Here is a 13,643-nt window from a genome sequence, read left to right on the forward strand (position 1 = left end):
GTCCATTATATGAAATTGTATGTCAACTCAATGACTCTCTGACTGAAACACTGGCAGTGTTTATAAGTCAATCCAAAGTATTTATTCACTTTGAGTTCTTCTTGTTTTCTTAAACCTTCCTTTAATGTTTAATAATTAACTATATTTTAATTATATATAATCTCTATATTTAGGGGGCAACATGTATCTAAGCATTTGAAGTCAGGGTAGTATTTGGCATTTTGCAACTTTAATAAAGTTTATAGTCCTTCAACTTTATAATGCTTTCTAGCTGTAAGATATAACCTGTCTTCTTTAGAAAACTCTCCACAACTCTATTTTATCCTAATTAAATTTTGTATCTACTTTGTTCTGACTGCAAAAGTATTAAATCTGTTAAAAGAGATGGGAAATATCACTGCTGAGAGTAGAGAGGGGGGTAAATGCAATATACTTATCAGAGTGCATGGGGTTTTATTTAGTTATTTTGTTAGGCTTTTCCATATCAAATGCCTTTCTTGGGCATTTCTAGTCTATGAAACAAGGCATAATGGCATAGCCTGTCTATGTGTTGCCATTGTTGTTGGACTTTGCAATTGTTTTTCTCCACTGTGTCCCGTAGTTTACTTATGGAGAAGCATGGACTGTGCTCCCCAAGCATCTCAAAGTCCTATGGCAGACACTGTAGGCTAATTTCTAACTTCTTGCATGTTATGCTATAGTATCCACAGGTAGTTTGTTTTCAAACACAGCACAGATGTGCGTTTATTTAAAAAAAAAAAAAAAAGCTATAAGTAATGTTTAAGTATCCATAGAGCTTAGGATAGGGATTTGATACTTAATAGTTGGCCTGCTGCCAGTGCTCCATTTACTACACAGTACTGCTGCTTAAAGCAGGAATAACAAAACTAGATGCTATTTAACATGATGCTACTCGATATTCTGGTAAATTACTGGTCTACTACAGTGAATCTGTATCTGAGTTTTCTTTTCAATGAGAATGAAAGCATCATTTTAATACTATTTAGACATTTTTCCCAACTGACATATCTTAAAGTAGGTTTGTTTTTGTAATATGGCTTTACTTCAGTATTTCCTGACTTCATAACTTTATTTGGTAATTATGCAATATAAAACTAAAAATAATTAGTGTGCTTAGAGAAAAGCAAAGACTGAGATACCAAAGCATGCTTTTGGGAAATAACACCTGAAATTCTAAATTGGATTTTTTTTTTAAGTATTTGGCATTATTTGAAAGAGGAAGAAAAAGCACAAGTGACATGGAACTTAACCTGTGATCAAAGTCACCCTAACCGTGAGAACCAAGGGTAGAAATTTACCCCAACCCCAGGGTCTTTCTAAACTATTCTGGTTGCTGATTCTTACTGAACTCCTCAGGTATTTAAGATTTTAAAGTCTAATTCTACCAAAAGTAATTGCAAGAACTCGATAGTTAGTGGGAAAGCCAATCGAATAATTAAGAGCATGAGTTGCAGACCATTTGGAATAAATGTAGGGTCCCCTCCTGCCCCCACCAGGTATATCACAGTATCAAAAAGCATGACTAATGTGCAGTGCTGCTACAAAGAGGCCCTTCCAGAACTGCTTTGTCTAACCTGAAGGAATTAATTTATAACTCCGTAGGTTCTGCGTATGTGATTTGTTTTTAGAACACTTATCAGTAATGCTGAGTAAGTTCAATTATTTCTTTTACTTAACAAGTCTTCCCCCTCCTTTGCCGACCCTTAGTGGTATGTAAGTAAAATCTCTCCATCTTGTGTCTAACATATCACAAATTATGAGGTTATAAGGTCTGCATTAATGAATTTAGGTTGCACCGCTGGTTTGAGTTTATAACGAAGGTTTGTTGTTATTCCTAGCAGGTGGGCACAGAATGGGAGATATTAAGAAGATACTGAGAAAAACCCTGTGTCAGGCTATACTATAGAAGTTACATTAACTTCTGGGGTATTCCAAGGTCTCCCCCCTCCCTCACTCTCATCCACATCTCTGTCACTGTGCTTCTCTAGCCACAAGATCTCCTGCCCCCCCATGCAAAAAAAAAAAATAAAAAGGACACCCTCCAAAAGGCCAAGAAAAAGAATTTTTAGAAGAAAAGATCACCATTCCCATACCTATGAATTTTTCAGAGAGATGTTGGGATATTTAATCCATTTCTGAATTTCATGTTAGCTTTTCAGGCATCTTGCTTATATTTAAGCTGAACCATATTGAGAAAAATGAGCTTCAAGAAGGACTTTACCACTCCATTAAATATGCAGTCAAGCTTAGCCATGACTCAGCAACTAAAGTTCAAAAAATTCAGTTATGTAATGTGCCAGGGTCACATGCTGCAAGGAAAACAATATTTTTACTCAATCTTCCATTGACTAAGTAAGGAAACTTTTTGTTATTAAACATGTATGGAATTGATAATTATTAGAAACAAAACAATATTATACTGTAAATCTAGACTGGAAAGAAATAAAGCACTGGACAGAAAGATTTTCAGCTGGCTCCTTTAGGCAGCTTGGGTGGAGGATGGATTTTACATGTTTTTATATTATTTCAGAATGCAAGGATTTTATTTTAAACAGGCAAAGAGAAGGTTACAAATTCTTAAACGTTTAGAAAACCATAAAATAATTTCTTCACTACTATTCCATGCCAGTTATAAAATATTCTAATACTTATCTTTCTTTGGCATGCTTAAATATGCAAAGTTTCATTTATAAATATTGGTAGGCAAATAATCCATAAGTATTTTCTCACTCTTCTTTCTCTATCCCTTCCTCAATTCCAATCCCCTTCCCTGATAATAAGAAAATAAAAATATTGGTAAAATAATACATCTGGACAAAAAATACAGTTTGGTATTTTACTTCTGAGACATTAAAATACGTGTTTAGTTGTGTTTTTTTTTCCTTATTTTCAGAAACCTAAAAAAACCCTTTTATTTCCTAGAGGATAAAATTGGATATAGCCTCTTTAGTAGACTCTATCACAGTTATATTGTTTGCTGTGTCCATTTACTTTAATGAATTGCGTGAGAACAGTCACTGTAATGAAGTGTGTGTGTTGGGGGTGGGGGGAAGGGCATGGGAAATGTTTTATGAAAAAAGAAGTTATAAGCCTAATACTATGAAGTAACACCTAATGAAGTTCTTTTTAAGTGCAATATATTTATTTCTGCTAGAAATGTATTATCAACATTATGTAATATTTGAAGCATTACATGTTATTTGTAAACAGCTTAAAATTATATATTACCCAAAATTGTACAGAAGTACAAATGTGTGGATATTAATTTCTTTCATTAAAAATGGTGTGTTTTGATATATATGCACACATTTACACCTTTAATTATCTTACACACTTTGCTTTGTGACTTTTGGCTCCTGTTTCCTCACCTTGAAAAACAACAAAAAAAAAGGATTAGGTAAGAGTAGGGGTCATAGCTGGCCACTCCCAGTCCAGACACAGCCAACTGGATTACTGTACAGGGTTTGGGTTTTGTCTTTAATTGTATTTGGAAGCCTTTAGAGAAAACAGCGCTCTTAAGTCCCCACTGGTTCCTATTCTCCTACACCTAGTCCCCTCACTCATTTACTCCACCTGATGAAATCTTAAAATTACGGGACTTTGCACCTCTCTGTATGGAATGATACTGAAGACTCCATAAAGCTTAAAGATCTACCTCTCATTCTAGCCATAAACTCTTGGATGTGCTGTAATGATATTACAGAAGGCAGGTTGATACAAAGTAAGATTAGCCAAATTCAAAGTCTTAATCCTTCCACATGACATTTGACATTATCATACCTTGTGCTTCAGGGTATTTGACATTATCATACCTTGTGCTTTCAGAAGTCTGCTCTATTATACTTAATTTTTTGTGCATGCCAAATGCCAACCTTTTAAGAATCTTTTATTTGGAATAATTCCAGGTTTACCGAAAAGTTGCAAGGATAATATAAAGAAATGCTGTATATTCTTTACCCAGATTCACCCATTGTTAATGTTTTGCCCCATTTGATTTACAATTAGCATTTACATTGAGTAGTATATGCCCCACCCAAGCACATGCAATATATACAATTTATTTTCCTCCATTTGAGAGTAGGTTTCACATATCATGCCCCACTATCCCTATGTAATTCAAAGTGCACATCCTAAACCCAAGAAGATTCCATTAAATATCTACAGAAGAGTTAGCAATTTCAGGAAATTTCATGGTGATATAATACTGTGACCTACCATCTGTACTCCGGTTTTGTTAAATGACCAACCCAGTGATGTCCTTTGTAGCATATTTCTTCCTTCAGTACAGATCCAGTTCAGGGTTACATATTGCTTGGAGTTATCCTGTTTCTTCAGTCTCCTTTAAGCTGGTACAGCTCTGCAACCTTTCTGTGTCTTTCATGGCAAAGAATTCTTATTTTTTAATGTTTTATAATTTATTACTATTCTTAGTTATCTTGATGCTCAGTTCACCCCAGATTTGGTCATCAGGAGCCCCGTAAGCTGGTCCCTATGTCCTTATGACATGCCCTACTTGATTTTTTTTTTTTTTTTTTAGCACTTCAGTTTCTGGCATAACACGTTGTCCGGGGCTCATCTCATACCTTTTCTGGAACCAGCCATTTCTCCAAGGAGCCCAGATTCCTTTTAGTTGGGGAATATATTAGAAACCAAAATCTGGGTACCAGATATGTACCATATGAGATACGTTTGTTTCTAGGTTCTCTCAGCCAGCAGAGTTGGGAATGCATATATGTGTATAAGCACACACATTAGTGTGTGTGTGTGTGTGTGTGTGTGTGTGTGTGTACAGCACGTATTAGAAATCATGAGTCTGTGCTATCTCCAATTCCAGTACACTCCCACAGGGGCTTTTTCTTTTGCTTAGCCCCATTCCCTATCTGCATGTACCTTCTCCCTGGTTCCCAACATCAACATGCTTATTTACTCAATTCAACCATAAACCCCAAATAACTTCATCTTGCTTGACCCATAAAACTGCAATAAACAAACCTTTTAAAAAAGAGTTCAGAGGTTGTTTGCAGTTGGTCCCCTTCTACCCACTCCTTGACCAAGGGAACACAGTCAAATCACATGTTTAGCCATTAGATTAGTTCCTTCTTCATCTTCCTATATGGTTATGTTATTCATTCACAATACAACTGGGTTCACTTGTTCAGTTGCTTACAGTTTTGTTTTTGTGGGTTTTTTAAAATAATAAATGTATTTATTTAATTTATTTTTTGAAGTAAGCTCTACACCTAACATGGGGCTTGAACTCATAAGCCTGAGATAAAGAGTTGCATGCTCTACCTGCTAAGCCAGCCAGCTGCTTTTAATTTTAAAGAAGGATTTTCTTTCCTTCTCATTCTTACTAATCTTTTTAAAAAAACATACATTAACATGCTTCAAACAAAAACCTCATAGAACTAATAAAAAATCATATCTAGGTTGTGGGATGCAAGGTTAATAAGTAAATTGCTCTCCCATATATCAGCAATGAACAATCTAAATTTGAAATTAAAAATACAACACCATTTATATCAGCACCCAAAAAGGGGAAAAAATACTTAGGTGTAAATACAATATATACAAGATCTATATGAGGAAAACTATAAAACTCTGATGAAAGAAATCAAAGAAGATATCAATAAATGGAGAGGGATTCCATGTCTGAGGGTAGGTAGACTCAATATTGCCAAGATGTCAGTTCTTTTCCACTTCTATAAAGTCAATACGGTCCCAATCAAAATCCCAGCAAGTTTTATGGCTGTCGACAAACTGATTCTAAAGTTTATATGCAAAGGCAAGAGTCCCAGAATAGTCAACGAAATACTGAAGAAGAACAAAGTTGGAGGCTGACTTCAAAACTTACTATAAAGCTAATCAAGTCAGTATGGTGAAATAGTAGGCAAGTAGATTAACAAAACAATAGTTCAGAAAATAAACCTTGCACTTTGGTGTTGGGAAAATGGTGCACTGGTTTGGAAAATAGTCTGGCAGTTCATCAACAGGTTAAACACAGAGTTAGCATATGGCCTAGGAATTCCACTCCTAGGCATACACCTAGAAGAAATGAAAACATGTGCACACAAAAACTTGTACATGAATATTCATAGCATCATTTTAATAATAGCCAAGAAGTGGAAACCATCCAAATGTTTATCAACTAGTGAATGGATAAAATTTGGCATATCTAGACAATGGAATATGTAGCTATAGACAGAAATGAAGTACTGATAAATGCTACAGCATGGACGAATCTTGAAAACATGGTAGAAGAACCAGACACAAAGAACCATGTATTGTATGATTCCACTTATATAAAATATCCAGCATAGGGAGAGTCATAGAGATATAAGACAGACTAGTGGTTGCCAGGGCTGGAAGGTAGGAGGAATGAGAATTACTGCCAATGGATATGGAGGTCTCTTTTGAGGGTAGTGAAAACATGGAATGAGTGGTCATGGTTGAACATCCTAGTGAATATACTAAAGTCACTGAATTCTACCCTTTAAAAGAATGTCTTTTATGGTGTTTGAATTATAGCTCACCGTTATTTTTAAACATGAAAGAAAAAGCTATGCAGTGAATCTTTTTATTTCCAGTCTTTAGTGCCCAACTTGTCAACTTTGAGGACTTCCAGGGGAATAAATCTTATGTACTTGTGAGTTGAGTGTGCCATCTAGAATCTTCTCCCTGCCTCATTTTTTTTTAATCTGTAAAAGGAAGATGATACTGCCTATTTTTTAGCCTTGTACAGCCTTAGGCTCTCCATTCCTATTTATTTTTACCCCCTCCTTTTTTTTTTTAATTTTCCTAGGAAGAATCATAGCTATTTCTTTGGACTCCCTGGGGAGTGGGGGGAGGGAGGGACGATGATACAAATAATTCCCTCTCCACTCTGAGCCTTGATGTGGTAATAATTGGTACCTTTTATAGAACACTTGCTATATCTATGCACTTCATGTACATTATCTGACTTAATATTTGCAACAGCTCTCTGAAGTAGGAGCTAGTATTATTTCCATTTGAGGTACGAAAAACCTGAGGCGGAGAGAAATTAAGTTCTCAGAACCTACCTCAGTGAGATAGGCAGGATTCACATCCTGTCTGTACTCATAACTGAGACATTGTGCTAACCCCACAAATACTTCTAAATTTTAAGAAAAAAACTTAAAGCGTGCACATTGCCTTTACTGAACCCATATACACACAACCTTACTCAAGAAACATAAAAGCTGCATGATCCAACAAATTTTCTCATAGTGGATTATATAATTGTCACTGATAAGTGTCTCAAGAAGAGTTTCAGATTATGGCAAAGAACAGGAGGGAATTTTATTTAGAGTTCCACATTCATCTTTTGGGGATGGGTCAATGTCTACGTGAAAGCAGGACTCTGTTGCCCAAAGCAAGAGACTGGTGGTCTTGATGTAAACACTTAGTACTCACTTAGGGACACTTTTCCTTCTCCCTTAAACTCTGGTTCCAAGTTAGTTCTTCTAGAGCACAGAAATAATTAGAAAATAGAAACAATGAAGCCCACCGTACTGAAAGACTAGAGGGCAATTGGAGTCAGGGAGGAACCAGAAGAAAAGACCAGGGATGGAGCAGGGGCCAGGTTGGGGCTGGGCTGAACAGGTTAGAGAGAGATAGGCTTAGCTCATTTGGGTTGGCAGTGAAGTGTAGCATCTGGAGTACAGGATGGGGATAAACTGTGGAGTAGATAGACTGCAGAGATGAAGACCCTCAGGGCAGAATCCAAACATAGCTGGACACAAAGGAGAGAAGGGAAGTGTTGGTACAAGGCACTATATGACTCAACAGATACATTTTTCTAGCTACTTAAGTATATGTGCAAATACTAACCAGAATCAAATAAAAGAATGTAATAAGGCCATGTAATCCAAAGTCTTTATTCCATAGTTGGGGAAATAAAAGCTAGAGAAGTAAAGTAAATGGTCCAAAACATACTGGGCTCAGTGCAGTGATATTTCTAGACCACTGTGTCATAATCAAAGTTAAATCTTAAATCAATCTAAAATATTATGTGAAATAAAACATAGCACACAGATGCTTTATGCAGCATTGCTGTTTTGCTATGTTTTGCATTTAATCTGCCCACACATATTCTACAATTCACACTTTAATATATTCTAAGACTTCTGGTTATTAATATTGAATGTAGTAATTCTTATAATAGTTACTTTGGTGGTAAATAAAAATAATCTCAGTATATTGGAGTTTTCACATGGAACTACCATCATTAGTTTCATGGAAAAATAGATTTTGGGGGAGGGTGGTGTATGTATGTATGTATATATGTACGTATGTATGTGGTATACATATATTGGTTAAGTCATTTAACAGTGATTACTGAGTACTTTTTTGTTCAAATCAGTGTGTATATACTATGCAATTAGGCAGTGTCTTCACGTGGCCTGGGGGTGGGTGAAGGAATTCATGGATTCCCCCCCCCCCCCCCGCCCCTTCCTTTGAATGAAATACGCCTATATAAGGCTATTCAAGGTCGAAGAGATCTCATTTCATCTACTATAAGCCTGGGTAACAACTGACCAGAGTATGGGTGGCAGAAGGAACTCCAGTTTTGTTTTTGTATTTTGTTTTATTTTTTATTTGAGAGAGAGAGTGAAGCTAGGAAAGGGGCAGAGGGAGAGAAAGAGAGAGAATCTTCAGCATGGAGCCTGACATGGGGTTCGATCCCACGACTCTGGGATCATGACCTGAGCTGAAATCAATTGAGCCACCCAGATGCCCTTAGGAGCTCCAGTTTTAAAAGGAGAATACGCCCCTCGTGGACAAAGAAAATAGACTAGAACTCCCAGAAATTCCAACTTATCACAGGTGCCTTTGTCATTTGGATGAAATGGCAGCATTATGCAAAGCATTACATACATTATTTACATTCAAGCTGTATGATTCACTGACACCTGGTGACTTTCCATTTTCTCCTATGAAGAAGCACTTGCATCCAACTAGAATTTAAGCAGGCTCTATAAAGTAATTCAGTAGCAGTAAATATACTATCTAAAAATGAATCAATCCAAGATATGTAACAGTTTTAGACTGAAGTAGCTGTTTTATAAAATACACATATACAAAAGCATTTCTTTTAGTGGAGGCAACTTGCTGAAATTTGAAAAGATCTTTTAACGTATAAAAACAGACCAATTAGAAAATACACAGCCACCAAGAAGCACATACCTATGGTTATCCTATATTTTGGAGACAAAAATAGAGATACATGATTAAACAAAAATTTTTTTTTCATCTTTATAAATTTATAGGAGGTCCTGCGAAAATATAAAAAATGAATCCCATTTGGTTCAGCTTTTTAAAACTTGTTAATTGAAATGAATAAAATTACTACATCAAATGGTTCTAAAAGAATATTGGATATGTGGTTCAATTACAGGTGATGTCATTATGAGATCCTAAAAACTTTGCTACCATCTTTGGGGCTAACTCATGGTAATAAACTAGAGATACACACTTTGATGCCAATTCCAACTCCTTGTACCATCAGAGGGGAAAAAAGTACTTTAATGCGTAAGAAACTGAAACAACACTGATACAAACCCATCTTTATGCAGAAGAGCATCAATTACAGTGGAATTAGTATGTTAAATTATCCAATTATAGTGGAAATTTTAACCTTTTCAAAATGATGTTGTCAGAACTACCTCTACCTCTGTCTTTCCTGGTCGATATAACCAAGCTAAATACAGAAGTCCACTTAGCTATGCACTTCAATTTACATCTGTGTATTCGTGCAAAGTTAAAGCATTTAAGTTTGTGGGGTGCCTGGGTGGCTCTGTTGATCATCTGACTCTTGCTTTTGGCTCAGGTCATGAGACCAAAGTTGTGAGATGGTGCTCCGGTCTGGCTCTGCTCGGGAGTGTGGAGCCTGCTTAGGATTCTCTCTCTCGCCCCTCTACCCCACTCGTGAGTGCACGCTCTCTCCCTCTCTCTCTCTCTCTCTAAAATAAAAAAACAAAAACAAAAATAAAACACTTAAATTTGATCAAAAAGTTACTTGAATCAATATAAGTAAAGTCATTATTATTTGGAAAACCAAATGTTGGCCATGATGAATATCTTAATTATTTGAAATATGAAATATGCAACATAATTATTTTTATATGGAATTACATTTGTAATTTCCCTACATTTCATATTTAGTAGATGGATCTATTATAAAACTGATTTTTTAAAATAAATTTAAAAAATACCTAAATTTTAAAAATTCTGATTTACAAGTCATTATTGCCATCTGCTGGTTATTTTGATTCATTGCATTTGGGGGGTAAAAATTACCAATTGCTTTACTAAGATACTAAGAGAAAACAGATGAGTTTTACATATAGATTAATTAAAAACCTTTACGTAAAACAAATAATTTGCTAAATTATGAGGCATCTTCATATTAAATAGGATAAATAATTCAAGAATATATTGTATTATATCAAATTACAATGTGCTATTTTAATTGTCAGTTCATCATAGAATAAATATCAAACATGCTGGTTTAAGTTATTATAATAATAAGTATGTAGTTAAAATACAACTCAAATAACTGTTGAAAACAACTAGGTAAAACAAGTGACTGCTGCTGGAAGTTATAGAAAGGTGAAAATGTGCCATGATTCTATTCAACTGAATAAAACTAAGTGCCATGGTTTCCCTCACATACACAAATCTATTCCTCTTCTTAGTAAGAGAATGCATAATTATTTAGGCAACTGTCTCTCGGTTTTTTGAATTAACTAATGAACCTAAAACTCATATTACTGTTTAATAATATGACTACACAGAAATAAAATTTAATGAAAAAGAATCCAGGTTAGCAAATATTAATGGTAAGTAACACTTACCAGTATACTTTTTTTTTTTTACCAGTGTACTTTTTTTTTTAATTTTTTTCAACGTTTATTTATTTTTGGGACAGAGAGAGACAGAGCATGAACGGGGGAGGGGCAGAGAGAGAGGGAGACACAGAATCGGAAACAGGCTCCAGGCTCTGAGCCATCAGCCCAGAGCCCGACGCGGGGCTCGAACTCCCGGACCGCGAGATCCTGACCTGGCTGAAGTCGGACGCTTAACCGACTGCGCCACCCAGGCGCCCCATTTACCAGTATACTTTTAATATGATCAATCTAGAGCAAGATCTAGGAACATTTATTTATTTATTTTTAATGTTTATTTATTTTTGAGAGAGAGAAAGAGACAGCCTGAGTGGGGGAGGGGCAGAGAGAGAGGGAGACACAGAATCTGAAGCAGGCTCCAGGCTTGAGCTGTCAGCACAGAGCCCCCACGCGGGGCTCAAACTCACAAACTGCAAGATCATGAGCTGAGCTGAAGTCAGACACTTGACTGAGCCACCCAGGAGCCCCCAGGAATATTTTTTTAAATTAAGAATGTACTATGTTTTACACGCTTTAACATTTGTCAGATGAGAACACAAATATTAGAGTGGCTAAGCTTCTAGCTCAAGGTCATACCACAGTAATCTTCCATATATGAGCCCACTATGTAAAAGATTTAAAATGGAGCCTGGCAGTCTCTGGGTTGATGGCTCGGAGCCTGGAGCCTGCTTCCGATTCTGTGTCTCCCTCTCTCTCTGCCCCTCCCCCGTTCATGCTCTGTTTCTCTCTGTCCCAAAAATAAATGCACTTAGCTATTTAAAAAAAATTAAATAAATAAATTAATAAATAAATAAATAAAATGGAGCCTGGCATATAGTTAATTGTATGCATTTACTGTATGCCTAAATCATATATATCCTGCTTCTTATACCTTTTTTTTTTTATAAATTTTTAAAAATGTTTTATTTATTTTTGAGACAGAGAGAGACAGAGTGTGAGCAGGGGAGGGGAAGAGAGAGAGCGAGACACAGAATCCAAAGCAGGATCCAGGCTCTGAGCTGTCAGCCACAGCCCTCGAACTCACAAACCAGGAGATCATGACCTGAGCTGAAGTCAGACACTTAACTGGCTGAGCCACCCAGGCGCCCCTGCTTCTTATACCTTAAACACTATATCTTGAGTATTTTTCTATATTGTTAAATATTCATTCCAATGACTTTAGTCAATTTAGGAATGTTTCACTGCATGAGTATTCTATCATTTGCTATTTGATGTTTAGGTTATTTCTAATTTTCACTGATAGAAGAAATAATACAATGATCATTCTTATAAAAATTATGTTTTAAATGGTAAAAGTGACCAGATTTACACTTCCAAGAGCTAAACCAAGGGTAAGAATATGCTTTATTCTGTTAGTACACTGAGTGATCCAAAAGGCAACTGGAAACTCCAGGAAACAAATTAACATATTGGCCAAAAAGTGTCACATAGGAAATAGGAAATAGGCGAAAGAAACTGAAGGGTAGGAAACAAAAATCAGAAAGTTCAGAATCGTACAAGAGAATGACACTGAAAATGACATCTGGTCAACATTCCAGTAGCATCCACTCCTTCCTTCCCACAAAAATGCCCACCCTCATGAAAAACAGAAACATAAATCATATAAAGTCACTTAAATGAATAATCTATTAACAAGGACCCTCAAATTATCTTAAAAATATTCAACTACATATAGCTAAACAGCAACACATCTATTAAAATAACAGACAGTTGAAGGATAGATAGATCCATTGAGCAATCACGATTTTTTTTTTAAAAGCACACATAGTCATATTAATTTCAGGTAAAGTAGGTATAAAGTTCATCCAACTTGAAATGTCTGTGGGAAAAAATAAATTTCCCAAATTGACTACAGAAGAAGTAGACAATGTAAATAGACCAATAATCATGAAGGAGACTGAAAGATTAAAGGAAGAAAAAAGGCTTCCAACCAGATGTTGTAATATAGACAAAAAGGTACGAATCCACCCAGTTCATTTTATAAATCTAATATAACTCTACTAAAAAATAATCATAGAATTTCACTTACTATTCTCAAAAAATATTAAAATACATAAAAATAAGGTATTTTGAGTTTGCATATTTATTCAATAACATATTTTTATCAATCACCTATAAATACTTTTCATTTTAAACTCAATATTGGACAATTTACTAGGTATTACAACTTGGGCAAATTACTATATCCTTGATCCTCAGTTTTCTAATTTGTACAAAGTTATTGTATGAATTAAATGAGGAAATATTTTAAGCACCAAACACAGTGCCAGGAATGTAGAAATGCTCTTTGAAAAAAACTTATAAGACAACAAGTTAATAACAGTACTTACTGAATTTAAATAAGTGACAAGAGGAATACTATGGTCAGTAGTTGCTTTAGACCTTCAGAGAAGGGGGAATTCATGTGGGCTGGGGCTTGGAAGGTGACAGAATTCAGATTTGCAGGGAGAAATGGATGAAAAAGCTAGGGGATACTTTCTGGTATGAGCAAAGGGATAGATAGTTATAGAGTCTCATGCTCCGGACCTAACTCAAAATTACTGGAAAGTTTGTGTCCAGGAAAGTGGGAAATTAAAGTTGAAAAGGCAGATGGGGGCTGATTATTGAAGGCACTGATGAGTAAGCCAAGAAGTTTACATTTCATTTGTGGGCTATGGGAACCATGAACTTTTTTTTTTTTTTTTTTTTTTTTTT

The sequence above is a fragment of the Herpailurus yagouaroundi genome, unplaced genomic scaffold, assembly GCF_014898765.1.
Source record: "Herpailurus yagouaroundi ecotype Mexico unplaced genomic scaffold, PumYag 100, whole genome shotgun sequence".
NCBI classification, from domain to species: Eukaryota; Metazoa; Chordata; class Mammalia; order Carnivora; family Felidae; genus Herpailurus; species Herpailurus yagouaroundi.